Raw genomic sequence first — 13,578 nt, 5'->3', positions numbered from 1 at the left:
TTTGCTCGCTGGGGCTCCGCCCCGAAACTCCCGGTTGCTCTGCATTAGAAGTGGTAATTTCGAAAATATTGTGGTCAAACGATATGTCGCATCGACAAACGGACTGCGCCACAGGACCACGCTTTTAGTGGCCTACATGTTTGTTCCTAGGATATTTTATTGCATATTGGCGAATTTTAGTATATATGTATATAAATAAACGTTTCGATCTGGGGCAAATTTAGTACGTTTTTCACAAGTTGAGAAATGATTTTGATAACTTAGCAGACAAGTACAGTCTTGAAACTTGGAAGGCGTATCGAGTATGACAGGAAGTAAAATTTTGGTTCTTTGGCGTTTTGTTGTATCTCGTACCATTTAGCCACAAAATACTTCAAAACGATATTCTGCTTCGAAAAGTTTAACGTTGGAACTTTTTTGAATTTCTCCGTGTTGCAGGCCAAGGACTATTGATTTTGTAAATTTTCAATTTTCTAGCGCACATGGAAGTTTACATCAGATTATTTCTTTTGGTGAGGGGGTAAAAATACAAAATTTGAACTTTTTGGAATTTTTCTTTCAGGTTACAGAATAATAGCTACCACTTCGCCAAATTTCTAGTTTCTGGCTCATATGGAAGTGAGTAGATATTAATGCCAGTGAGTGAGTGAGTTAGCCTTCTGGCTTTATATAATAGAGATATACGAACTCGCCTAATCTGTTAAACGCATCTAGACCTCTTGTGTTTGGCTATGCATTACTTTGCGGTGTTATTGAAGGCATAATTGGATTGAATTTTTCCACATTGAGGATCAAAGCCATCCTAGAAGAATTCTGCATCACTGAATATGAGTTAGATGACACCTGTAGCAATATTTTGAAAGATTCGCTGAATATTTTGTATTACCATTTGTATGGCACCATTTAAAATAGTGTGCCGTTAGATTATAAATGAATTATTGTTATAAATTCAGGTATGTGCATATATTTTTATTTGCGCCAGTTCCTTCTGGATGCTTGTGACCACCCGGAATGCCCGACAAAAGTTATTTTTTTGCGATATATATGACTGTTGCCACGTCATTAGTTACCATTATTTATCATTTACATCCACCCTTGTGAAGAGTTATTCTTCGTAAGTAAAGGTAAAAATATGTAACACCGACTGAGTTGATCGTATGTTTAGGGTCGCGTAGGTGTGAGTTTGCATTTCGGTTTTCCGTGGTTTCTCCATTTTCACACAAAGAAAATGCTGGGACTGTACCTTAATTATGACCACAGTCGATTCCATCCCAATCCTTGCTCTTTCTTACCCCCATCGTCGCCGTAAGACCTATCTGTCACGATGCGACAAACTGGAAAAAAAGTCCGCCGGAGCAGATCGTGTACGGTCAGAGAGCTCCAAACCTACTGATGTACCAGAAAAATTTAGACAAGGTCGAACAGTTCTAATTTACAAGGGAAAATGGCATGTTAGTACTCTTATTTTCCTGACCTCCTATAACAAATTCCATAATTAGAAGGATAATTGAACGAGGTTTAGATCTCGAATTAAAAGCTCAATGAGACCTGAATGCGAAACATCGTGGATTTTTTCCAGTTTAGCAGGTTGCCATAAAAACTCAATATTCATTTCTAGCTGTCTTGAAAACGCGAAATCTACTGGTAAAAACTGTGTTGTGTACTTTGTAGAGGTTCCTCGTGCATTTGACAAAGTAGGTGATGCACATATTGAAAATTACCTTATTGTATGGGGAGTATCATGCTGTATTAAAAATTGTAATACACTCCTCCTTGTAGGAAACACTATTTGGATAGAAATAGGAAACCAGCGATCCAAAATAATAGCATTCGATATGCAAAGTGTGGTAGGTGGACCAGTTTAACCCCACATTATTCAGTGGGTTCGAACCCCACTGCTGGCAGCCCTGAAGATGGATTTCCGTGGTTTTCCATTTTCACACTAGGCACGGCCGCTTCCTTCCTACTCCTATCCCTTTTCTATCCCGTCGTCGCCATAAGACCTATCTGTGCGGGTGCGACGTAAAACAAGTTGTAAAGAAAACATTATTCAGTCCGGCTATGAACATTTAATTCAATCTGTGGCCCAAATTTTGCTATTCATTATGATTACATTTTGGATGATGACACTGAGCCTGTCTGCCTCACAGGATTTGCAGATGATCAAGCTGTCACTGCAAAGCAGTATCAGTTCAGCTATTCGAGTAATATACACAACAAAAAATCTCTTTTCATTCATAGGAATAGAAAGTAATGCCAGCAAAATTTCAGCAATATCAATGGATATAGTACAATCTATCCCTTGGTTCGGAAGAAATTATTTCTGTAATTCGACAGCGAAACAAGTGAAGTCCGCCTCTTTGGTACAGTGGTTAGTGTGATCAGCTGCCACCCCCGGAGGCCCGGGTTCGATTTCCGGTTCTGCCACGAAATTTGAAAAGTGGTACGAGGATTGCAACCGGGTCTCGAGAGGTCAGCTGAGTATATGGAGTTCGATTCCCACTTCAGCCATCCTCGAAGTGGTTTTCCGTGGTTTCCCATTTTTTGTCTAGGTTAATGGCGGGATGTTATCTAATTTAAGACGACGGCCGCTTCCTTCCCCCTTCCTTGCCTATCCCTTCCAATCCTCCCATCCACCAAAAGGCCCCTGTTCAGCACAGCAGGTGGAGCCGCCCGGGGAGATACTGGTTATCCTCTCCAGTTGTATCCCCGACCAAACATCTGACTCTCCAGGACACTGCCCTTGAAGCGGTATTGACGTCCGAAACGGGGGAGGGGCTTACGGTAAGCTGTTTCCAATATGGCGGCGAGATAGTGACGGGAAGTAAACATGACAGTGATCGGGTGTGCGTCTGTAGGATTTATTAAGTATTCAAAATGTCTTTGGTGTCGTATGCGCAACTGTTGAGAGTTGTCGGAGATTTCACGCGTCCATTGGTGGAAGGGAAAGAAATATTCAAGCGTAATTACTTGATATGTGTAGGTAAAAAGTTTGAAACCGAAGATGAAACTGGTTTTGTAGCGTTGTGTTTACAATCATGCCACATCGATTCAAAACCGCACAAAGTTAATGTTGTCTTGAACAAGGGGGTGAAAATGTGAAGTGGAACTGTATATGTAAAGAGGGTTTGTCAGAGAAATGTTACCGTTGACACGTTGATTCACCTTAACAGTTAAGCTACTGTAATTTTCCACTATTAGAGGTTAAGGAGTAATTTCTTGTTGATTTGGTCCATGCCAATGCCTTAGCCAGGTGACGGGGGAGTTACCTGTTTTATAAACTGTAATCTTGGGGAAGAAAGAAAATAATAATTCTACTAAGTAAATGTTGTAAAGCAAATAAATCCTAAGCTTTATACAGGCTTGTGTTGGAACAGCCCACATAAACTTAACGTTCTTCCATTTTTACCATCAGCACAAAATTTAGAACTTAGAACCGACAATAATAAGTATAAAAATTATAACTACCTACAGAATATGTAGCCTAGACCAAAGTTGGAAAATTATAATTTAAGAGTACTATAACCTCTACAGTCACAGCTGTTTGGGGTTGAAATATACTTGGTTTGTCCAATTCTACCAAATAATTACGTTATGGCTTCTAATTTAAAATGACCGGGCGAGTTGGCCGTGCGGTTAGGATCGTGAAGCTGTGAGCTCGCATCCGGGAGATAGTGGGTTCGAACCCCACTGTCGGCAGCCCTGAAGGTGGTTTTCCGTCGTTTCCCATTTTCACACCAGGCAAATGCTGGGGCTGTACCTTAATTAAGGCCACGGCCGCTTCCTTCCCATTCCTAGACCTTTCCTTTCCCATCGTCGCCATAAGACCTATCTGTGTCGGTGTGACTTAAAACAAATAGCAAATAAAGTTAATTTATGATGGAAAAATACTACATATTAAATGCAGCGCTTAATTACTACCAGTTAAAGATATTACTCACATGTAGATAGTTAATTTACTGTCGGCTGTTAGACATATGAAGAAGTTTACAAAGAGCGGATTACATTCTATGTGCGGTACAGAAGTATTAGGCTACAAGTTTATCAGTATTTTTGATGTAGCTAAATCTTTGTGAATACAAATTAGAGACAATAAGTATCAATGAGTACAATAAACAGTACCGATACCTACGCTGTGGAAAGAAGTCGTCTTCACAAGAATGCAGACTGCACACTGTCATATATCGCGTAACGCGTTTTCCAATTGACAGCGCGGAAACCCATCTTTCTCTCTGAACTTTTTGTACAGGAAAGTAGTGAACAGATTTCGCATCCGTTTTATACGATTTGCAACCGTATACAGAGCAGTACCTCCTGAAATTTGACAATTTTCTTTCTGTTTCCATCACGACGTCAATGCTTCGCTATGTAAATAAATCTCACCAGTCACTATGTTGCAGCTTCACCATTCTACCGCGTGGCTGCGCCATCCAACTTTTCTGACGTCAATAGGTGAGATCCCTCGCTGAGTCCGGGAGCATAACCCTGGAGGGTAAACGGATTATTTAAATAAATAAAATAATGATAAATAATGTAATAATCAATAAACGTATGCAAGCATCTTAATTTAACGCCATCTGGCTGCTTTCTCGTCAGTTTCGACGTCCGTTTTACTCTAGGCCTACTAGATGGTACAGTAAAGCGAATATCTCTTGGGCGATCTATGAGCGAGTTTTTAATAAATTTTGTCTGATAAACACCAAACGGTTCACCAGAGTTTTACATGCCAACAGCATACGACATGGAGTATCAAATGGACTTTTTTCGCCCTTCAAATATTCAACTCCTCTGCCGGGTTTTGAACCCGGAGGCCGACACTCTACCACTGATCCACAGACGGAGACAATAATGTACATAAGAACAAAACAAACCAGCGACACCTCAGGCCATTCCTTGTATGCAAATTTGTGGGAAATTACAAAAAATCCTTTTCTTTTTTTGCTATTTGCTTTACTTCGCACCGACACAGATATGGCAACGATGGGACAGGAAAGGGTTAGAAATGGGAAGGAAGTGGCTGTGGCCTTAATTAAGGTACAGCCCCTGCATTTGCCTGGTGTGAAACTGGGAAACCACGGAAAACCAAATCCAGGATTGCCGACAGTGGGGTTGGAACCCACTATCTCCCGGATGCGAGCTCACAGCTGCGCACCCCTAACCGCACGGCCAACTCGCCCGGTAAAAAGAACACTACCCACGTCTAAACCAAATATTGTTAATATCTCAGGGGAACTACAATAGAACTCTCTAAGAGGCAATGTCTTCGTTAAAAATTGCGCTAAGTCTACTGTCTTCAGCATAATTATATACTAAAATATACGAAGTTATACCTTTTTATAAAAGGAATAAATTCAAAGAATTGAAAACAAAACGAAAAAGTTACTTTTTTTTGTAAACTCGTGATTATTCACTAGGAATACTGTTCTCCTTGTTCTACTTCCCCTCCTTATTTTACATCCTCTGCTGGGCCTTCTTCGGTTATTTATTTTCGATGTAGGTACATGTCATTTCTTAAACATACTCGAACATACTCGATACTCTTCGCTATATGTTCAAGCTTGTCCTTCGCTATTCGTATCCCCTGATTTCATAAATGATCTGAGGGAACATGAATAAATTGGCAACCTTCTTCATTGCTACGTCCATTCCTACATTTATGCCTGATAAGATCTGTCAGAGAGTTATCATTTACGAAGAACGCTCTGAAGTGCGATAGGAATAGAAAAGTTGTTTGTATTTTAATGTCCATTACAATAGCATGACTACGTCTGTTTGAAAATAGATATTCAGATACCCTATCACTAATTGTGTACAAAATATGAACTCATCGATGATAGTGTAGGATCATTCCTAGAATAACTTTCGAATCATATGATTGCTCTAAATATTCTTGCACTCTTCCTTGTTCTTTTCTTCTCTCTGTAACAAGCAGTGAATGGAATACGTTTGTTCCCCCACCAGATGGTTCGTATTGGGAAACGATAAAGAGGAGCAGATCGACAACGCGACGGTGACTCGTGATAAAATCTCATCAAGTCACACCTGGGTACACAGATTGAGCAATAAGTCCTATGTCTACGAGTTACAACATAAAAAGGAAGTACCCGAAAGCGAACATGAGCATGGAAGGAAACTTCACACATCGAACGACAATAAAGAGATCTGGGGTCGTTACTAATGTGGATTAAGTCGTGTTTTACGGCCGGTTACCCTTCAAAGGTGCCGAGGGTTGTAAATTCTCTTCGAAGCTCTTTCTAAGGGTAAAACAAAAAATTATTGAATACCCAGGGGATATACAGTACATAAATAATATAGCTATCTTTCACTGTCTGTTTGTTCGTAATTTTTTTATTGTTTGTTAGATTATAATCTCGGAGGTTGGGTTGATTCTGAAAATTTACCACCAGATGTTATGCGGTTATACGGAAACCGCAAAGACAAAGAGAGGCTGAGGAATGAAGTTTTTTGTCTTTACTCTCCTCACTCGGCCAAAACGTGTTATTGCAGCACGTCCAGCACTAGGAGTAACACCTTTCATAGCCTTGGGAGGCCTAAAACTTGCTCAGAATATCATCACTCAGCATCACCTATACCGCTACATTTTCCATACCGTAAGAGCCATGGTGGAAGGTACCCTGTGGAAGAGTACTGTTTCAATGAATAAATGGTACTAGTAGTTAATAAAATACATATTACGCTCTGCTAAACTGCTGATATGGCAATATCCTCCATGGCAACAAATGTTTCTCATACGGAAATTAAAATTCATTCAGTGATTCTAAAATTCGGCCAATAAATGTACATAGATATGAACATGTTAATTAATTAATTTCACCGAATTCATGTCCGACTCGTTGGCCGAACGGTCAGCATACTGGCCTTCGGTTCAGTGGATCCCGGGTTCGATTCCCGGCCGGGTCGGGAATTTTAACGTTAATTGGTTAATTCCAACGGCACGGAGGCTGGGTGTATGTGTTGTCTTCATCATAATTTCATCCTCATTACGACGCGAAGGTCGCCTACAGGCGTCAAATAGAAAGACGTGCACCTGGTGAGCCGAACCCGTCCTGGGATATCCCTGCACTAAAAGCCATACGACATTTCATTACCGAATTAATGTGCCTTTCATAGGTCAATCCATTGTATTTTGATATCGATATTTGCATGTAGAATATCTTCTGTAGAGCCAAACGCAATACAAAAAAAAAACAAAAAAAAAAAGAACGTGAAATTATTTTCACACATCGTGGTGAGTGTACACGGACTTCTGCAACTCGCATTTTAGTCTATTGTCAAAGGAGACCGCCACAGTGCCTTATTTGGTGGTTGACACGCATCAATAATAACAATGCTAAACTATACAACCTAAATTACATGCATACATACATAGCCTACATACATACACAGAGCACCCTTATGAAGTCAGAGGGTGCAATACATACATTATCATTGTAGACTGTTATGCCTTTCAAGCGTTCAGTCTGAAAGCTTGTGTGGATTAGAAGGGCGTCCCCACAATTCTATATTTTCATTTAGCTCTATGGCATCGTTTAGTTTCACACAACTTTTCATAAAATCATTAAAAGCATAGTGTAAACATCGTTGCCCTTCTCTCTCGCTCGCCCTCTCACTCTTATTACCCTCCATTACTCAGGTCAATATCCTCCTAGATCAGCGGTTCTTAACTTAGGATGCCTGGATTCTTTGAAGGTTCGGGGATGGGCTTTGTGAGGTCCATGCAAGCATAAGTCAAATAAAAATAATAATATTTGCATTCACTATATACTAATTTTCAATGCAAACTCCGAAAGGGTAACTGAGAAATTTTATTAGTTAGTAACTCATAGTAGTAATTATAAAGCATAACCGATAAACGGTTAACATGTGAGTCTGTTTCCATTGCAAGCGTTTTAAGGCGTCTAATACATAACCAGCTGCCCAGAACGTTTGCCGCGAAAATATTCGAAACCCGTGCGGGTCAATATTCCGGCACCTCGGTGTCTCCGAAAACCGTAAAAGTAGTTAGTGGAATGTAAAAATATTATTATTATTATTATTATTATTATTATTATTATTATTACCTACTTAAATATTTGCACTGCCTGCTGTCATTTCTTGATGGATACAGTACTTTTGCATCCATCTCTTGGCACAGGCCAGAGTAAAGTGTAGCTTCCAACCAAGTCCCAGTCAACATCCATGGCTGTGACAATATGGAAGTTGCTGGGTTATGGGTAGTGCTGAGTAATGAGATTCAGAGCATGACTAGTGCACCTGAGTGTTATGAAAGGTGCTGCTCATAGGGTCAGTCGTGCTGCAGTAGTACTTTCTGACCCAGTGAGGAAAGCAATGGCAAACTACCTCACTCCTCATCTTGCCTAGTATGCCTAATTTTGGTGCTGCCATTGGTTTTTGGGGTTTCCTTATAACCGCATAACTTTTGGTGGTGCTATTTGAGGATCCAACCAGCCTCTGGGCTGATGACCTAACAGACACAGACAAATATTTGCAGTGCCTCAACACTACGACTTACAGCATATTACAAATACACCCCCATCACATACAAATCCGTTTACAAATTGTGTTTAGGAAGCATCATGTGTATTTAAAAAGTGGCACCATTTCAGTTGCATTTCTATCCAGGTTGATTACAGCACTAATGAGATCCAGCTTCAAGAATTCTGTTTCTCAAGTTACCAAACTCGATAGCTGCAGTCGCTTAAGTGCGGCCAGTATCCAGTATTCGGGAGATAGTAGGTTCGAATCCCGCTGTTGGCAGCCCTGAAGATGTTTTTCCGTGGTTTCCCATTTTCACACCAGGCAAATGCTGGGGCTGTACCTTAGTTAAGGCCGCGGCCGCTTCCTTCCCACTCCTAGCCTTTCCTGTCCCATCGTCGCAATAAGACCTATCTGTGTCGATGCGACGTAAAGCAACTAGCAAAAAAATAAAAAAAGTTTCTCAAGTTTTCAAATATACCTCTTTATTCCGAAGAAAACAGCATATACAATCCCCTCCTACAATATCTGACATTATTACAAATTCATCCTGCACTGATAATGGAGGTATATATCGATTCATTTCAGGAACTAACGAAAAAAATGCTAAAACAAAATTTGCCTGCTTATTTGGTGTGCATCATTTTCTTCGAGAAACACACTGATAAACGTTAGTGCTGTGGATCTTCTTCTTCTTTTACCTCTTTTTCCCACATCTGTAGCGCCGCTAGTACGAAGAGTGGCACACATGTGGATTTGGCCCGGATGCCCTTCCTGACGCCGAGCCTCTATATTGCGTGTTTCTGTGGTGGCTGATAATGTAGAGCGTTGTCTGAATATGAAGCGGAAAGTGTTGAGACAAGCACAAACACCCAGCCCCGAGCCATAAGAATTAATTAGACGCGATTAAAATCTCCAACCCGGCTGAGAGTCGAACCCGGGACCCTCTGAACCGAAGCCAATGAGTTGGGAAACGGTCGTGCTGTGGATATGTTCGTTAATTAGAATAATATAAAATCTAAACCCCACGGCACAACACCCTCGAAGGGCCACGGCCTACCAAGGGACCGCTGCTCAGCCTGAAGGTCTGCAGATTATGAGATTGCTTGTGGTCAGCGCGTTAAATCCTCTCGGCCGTTATTCTTGGCTTCCTAGACCGGGGCCACCATCTCGCTGTCAGACAGCTCCTCAATTGTAATCACATAGGCGGAGTGGACCTCGAACCAGCCCTCAGATCAAGGTAAAAATCATCGACATGGCTGCGAATCGAACCCGAGGCCTCCGGGTAAGGAGCAGGCACGCTACCCCTACACCAAATGAAATGGCGTATGACTATTGGTGCCGGGAAGTGCCCGAGGACTTTGGTTTGATACCCGTAGGCGACCTGCGCGTTGTGATGAGGATGAAATGATGATGGAGACGACGACACATACACCCAGTCCCCATGTCTGGGTAAGTAACCAATTATGATTAAAATTCCCGACCATGCCGGAAATCGAACCCGGGACCCCTGTGACCAAAAGCCAGCACGCTAACCATTTAGCCATGGAGCCGGACTACCCCTACACTACGGGGCCGGTATTAGAATAATATGGACACAGACATGTTTCCAATAATTACGGAGTGTGAGTAATGCAAATTAAATACTAATAAACTATCAACATAAATCGTTAAAATATCAGCGTCCAGCTGACGAGAACATGCAACATGCTTTTAATGAAATTCTCATATATTTCGATTTTGAACCGTGCGGTTCGCTTACTTTCAATTAGTTTTTCGTCCCGTTTCTGTTTGATGTGAAAATATCCATGATCTCCATACAGACGAGCCTATTATCGTACAACAGCACGGTACAGGCCTACAGTACATCCTCTAGCATGGTTCATGTACGTTACCGGTAACGGGTATTTTTTTTCTTTCTGGATGGAAATTCATTAACTGAACAGAAAACTAATAACTGACATGAATTAACCCCAAAACTCCGAAGCTTATTTTTGTAACATGAACTCTTAAGAAGGGAGTTTCATCGAACCCACTACATAAAATTATTTTAAGGAAAGAAAATTAAAATTTTGCTAGGGCTTTATCCATTCAATACAGAGTTTGTGATCACTAGAAAATGTTCCTTGTATGCAAAAAGTTCAACTATCTTGAAATAATGAAAACGAAGTCACGGGGTAATACAGGCATATTTTGTAGCGTGATACATTGAAATTAGTCTAAATCATCTCTTTCAGGAAATTGACACATTGTACAAGTTTTTCTGAGTGTCCGTTACATACATGTCTATTACACTGTGCACAATATTGCTTTGGCTTGCTCAAATTGTTGTATTTTTCCTTTCTGGTTTCAGCATCTCTCACGCAAACGTAACAATGGCCTTTCCCTGTAGGAGGCTGATCTCGATGGGGTCGTTCCAGCTAGATTTTTCTGTCTAGGATAGATTACACTGACTGAATAATCTGCTTGGAAAGGCGTTTTGGGTTTGAACTTGTCTTCCACTTAAGATGTCACAAATTCCAATCCAGCTTGCAAAAAGAATAGCTTTCACTTGTTATGCTTGAAAATCCACAGCCTGTTTCCAGTCATTCGAGCGGGTCAGGAATGGAACGAATGAAGCCCCCATCTAGCGGTGAGGATAGGAATTGTGCCTGTCGCACCCTTCCGGGGCAATGATTAATGGCTGACAGATGAAATTAAATGATATTGGAGAGTGTTGCTGGAATGAAGGGAAAACCGAAATAAAACCTCCTCTGCTTTGCCCAGCACAAATCTCACTTAGAGTGACCGGGATTTGAGCCACGGAACCCAGTGGTTAGAGTCCGGCGCGCTGCTACCTGAGCCTCACAGGCACTGCCTGTTGTGCTTGTAAGATTGAAATATACGAACAATGTAGATGCTTAGAAAACACTGTCATTGTTGAAAAGTTACATTGTTGACCAGATCATGCTTACCAGAGGATACAACTTTTCTCTGATTATTGTAAAAGCGAGAAACATAACAAATAACACTATAAATAATATGACACACTAAAATTTTTTCGTTAATTCAATCAAGTCATGGCCGTGACATTGGAGATCCGACAACGTCGCTTGGAGTCAAGCTTGTGACTCCTGTGTTCGTAATTTGTAAACAAGTCTAACGTGGTGTATCATTATATTTTGTGTTGAGCGTGAATTAACTTGATGGCATAATTTAACATTCAAAGTATACTGAAGGTATTTTATGTGTTATAGTTTAAAAAATTAATCTACACGCTATTTGTCATCCTGGAACGGCATTAATTTACGGCAAAGGTGAGCTTTCTCATGTTGCAGTATGTATAAGAGTGACAACCCACACCGTTTTTTAAGCCATTCTGTGTTTGTATTTTTAAAATTGAATAGTTTGAAAGAGCAGAATGATTGTGTTATTTAATTTTACATTGCACAAGTATGACAAGTATGACAATAACAACTAAAGCTAGACTTCATTAAAGATGCCAAGGCATTGCTGTGTTCCTTCGTGCTCCAGCAACTATGATTCTAATAGACAGTTGTGTGGTGCCAATTATAATGTATCTGTTTTACAAGTTTTTGAAGCTGAGAAGAAGATAAGAGTGCAGTGTTTGCTGGATTAAGGTCTGCAAGATATAAAGAAATACATTTTAGCAAGGACATGTTTGAATTAGATTCCGATTCATTGAACATAACTGACGAAACAGATATATGCAGTGAATTTTCCAGTGTGCTAGTAGAAGTAAATGAAATAGAAGTAGACTTTGATAACATGTTTCCTGTCATTTACATTTCAGGTTATGTAGCTTTTTTTTAAGCGAGCCAGTAAACTTAATTGCAGGTACTGTATCTCGAACATATCAAATGAAACAGTGGAAGATGGCATATTTAATAGCTTAAACAGAGGTGGGTTATCAGTCCCATCAGAATTGCTCTTAAATGTGTGTACAAGTATATATAAGATCATGCAGATTTTAATCTCTGAGGAATACGAAGTAGCATTCTTTCAGAGTAAGAATCAGAAATGACCGAGCTCGATAGCTGCAGTCGCTTAAGTGCGGCCAGTATCCAGTATTCGGGAGATAGTAGGTTCGAACCCCACTGTCGGCAGCCCTGAAAATGGTTTTCCGTGGTTTCCCATTTTCACACCAGGCAAATGCTGGGGCTGTACCTTAATTAAGGCCACGGCCGCTTCCTTCCTACTCCTAGCCCTTTCCTGTCCCATCGCCGCCGTAAGACCTATCTGTGTCGGTGCGACGTAAAACAACTAGCGCAAGAAAAAAGAAATAAAAAAAGAATCAGAAATGTGATTCAGCTTGCTAGGCAAAGTGTAAGTGTTACAAGGGAGTGCTGCTCATATTGTGGAAAACCTCTATATTAACTTCTCTGCCTATCTTTGCCCTATTTTAAAAATATTTAGATCAACAACTACACGAAACATGTTAATGATGCTGATGCCATGGTTAAGAGATTCTGGCAAGAAAAGAAAACTGATGACCCTGGAATGATTTGATTCCCAATGTTAGAAATGTATTTTGATGGACGTAGGATTGTATTGGTTTTTCTAGTTGTAGCCATATATTTGTTTATTCTCATCTTTACATTGACGTATTTATTTCAATTTTAACCTTGTATCCAATGAAAACTGCTCTTCCAGCAACGTTTTATTTGAGGAAACATCATTGAAGGTTAACTTCCCATATGTTACAAGTAAGACTCCAAGGAGTAACAGTACGGTGTTGCCAAGTTTGAGTTTCACGGCCTTTAGTGTAGTCTGGCCATGATCAAGTGCACAATATAAAAACTAAAATTATAATACTATGCTTTTATGAACTATTCAAGAGACAATATTACTCGAAGGGATGAGTATCTGTGGAAGTTTGAAGGGAAAATATGTTGTATATAAAGTTAAGGGTTAAGTCCACTTTTAGGAGTTCTAGGTTTAACGATTCACTTCTAGGCACTCTAGATACATGACACTTGGTATCGAAGAACCTGATACCTTCAAGTAAAGTGGAAATCTCGGAAAACCATCTGCAGGGCTGGTGACAGTGGGATTCGAATTGGAGCCCTGGCTGACCGACTT

The sequence above is a fragment of the Anabrus simplex genome, chromosome 6 (assembly GCF_040414725.1).
Source record: "Anabrus simplex isolate iqAnaSimp1 chromosome 6, ASM4041472v1, whole genome shotgun sequence".
Classification (NCBI taxonomy): domain Eukaryota; kingdom Metazoa; phylum Arthropoda; class Insecta; order Orthoptera; family Tettigoniidae; genus Anabrus; species Anabrus simplex.
This window is presented reverse-complemented; position numbering follows the sequence as displayed.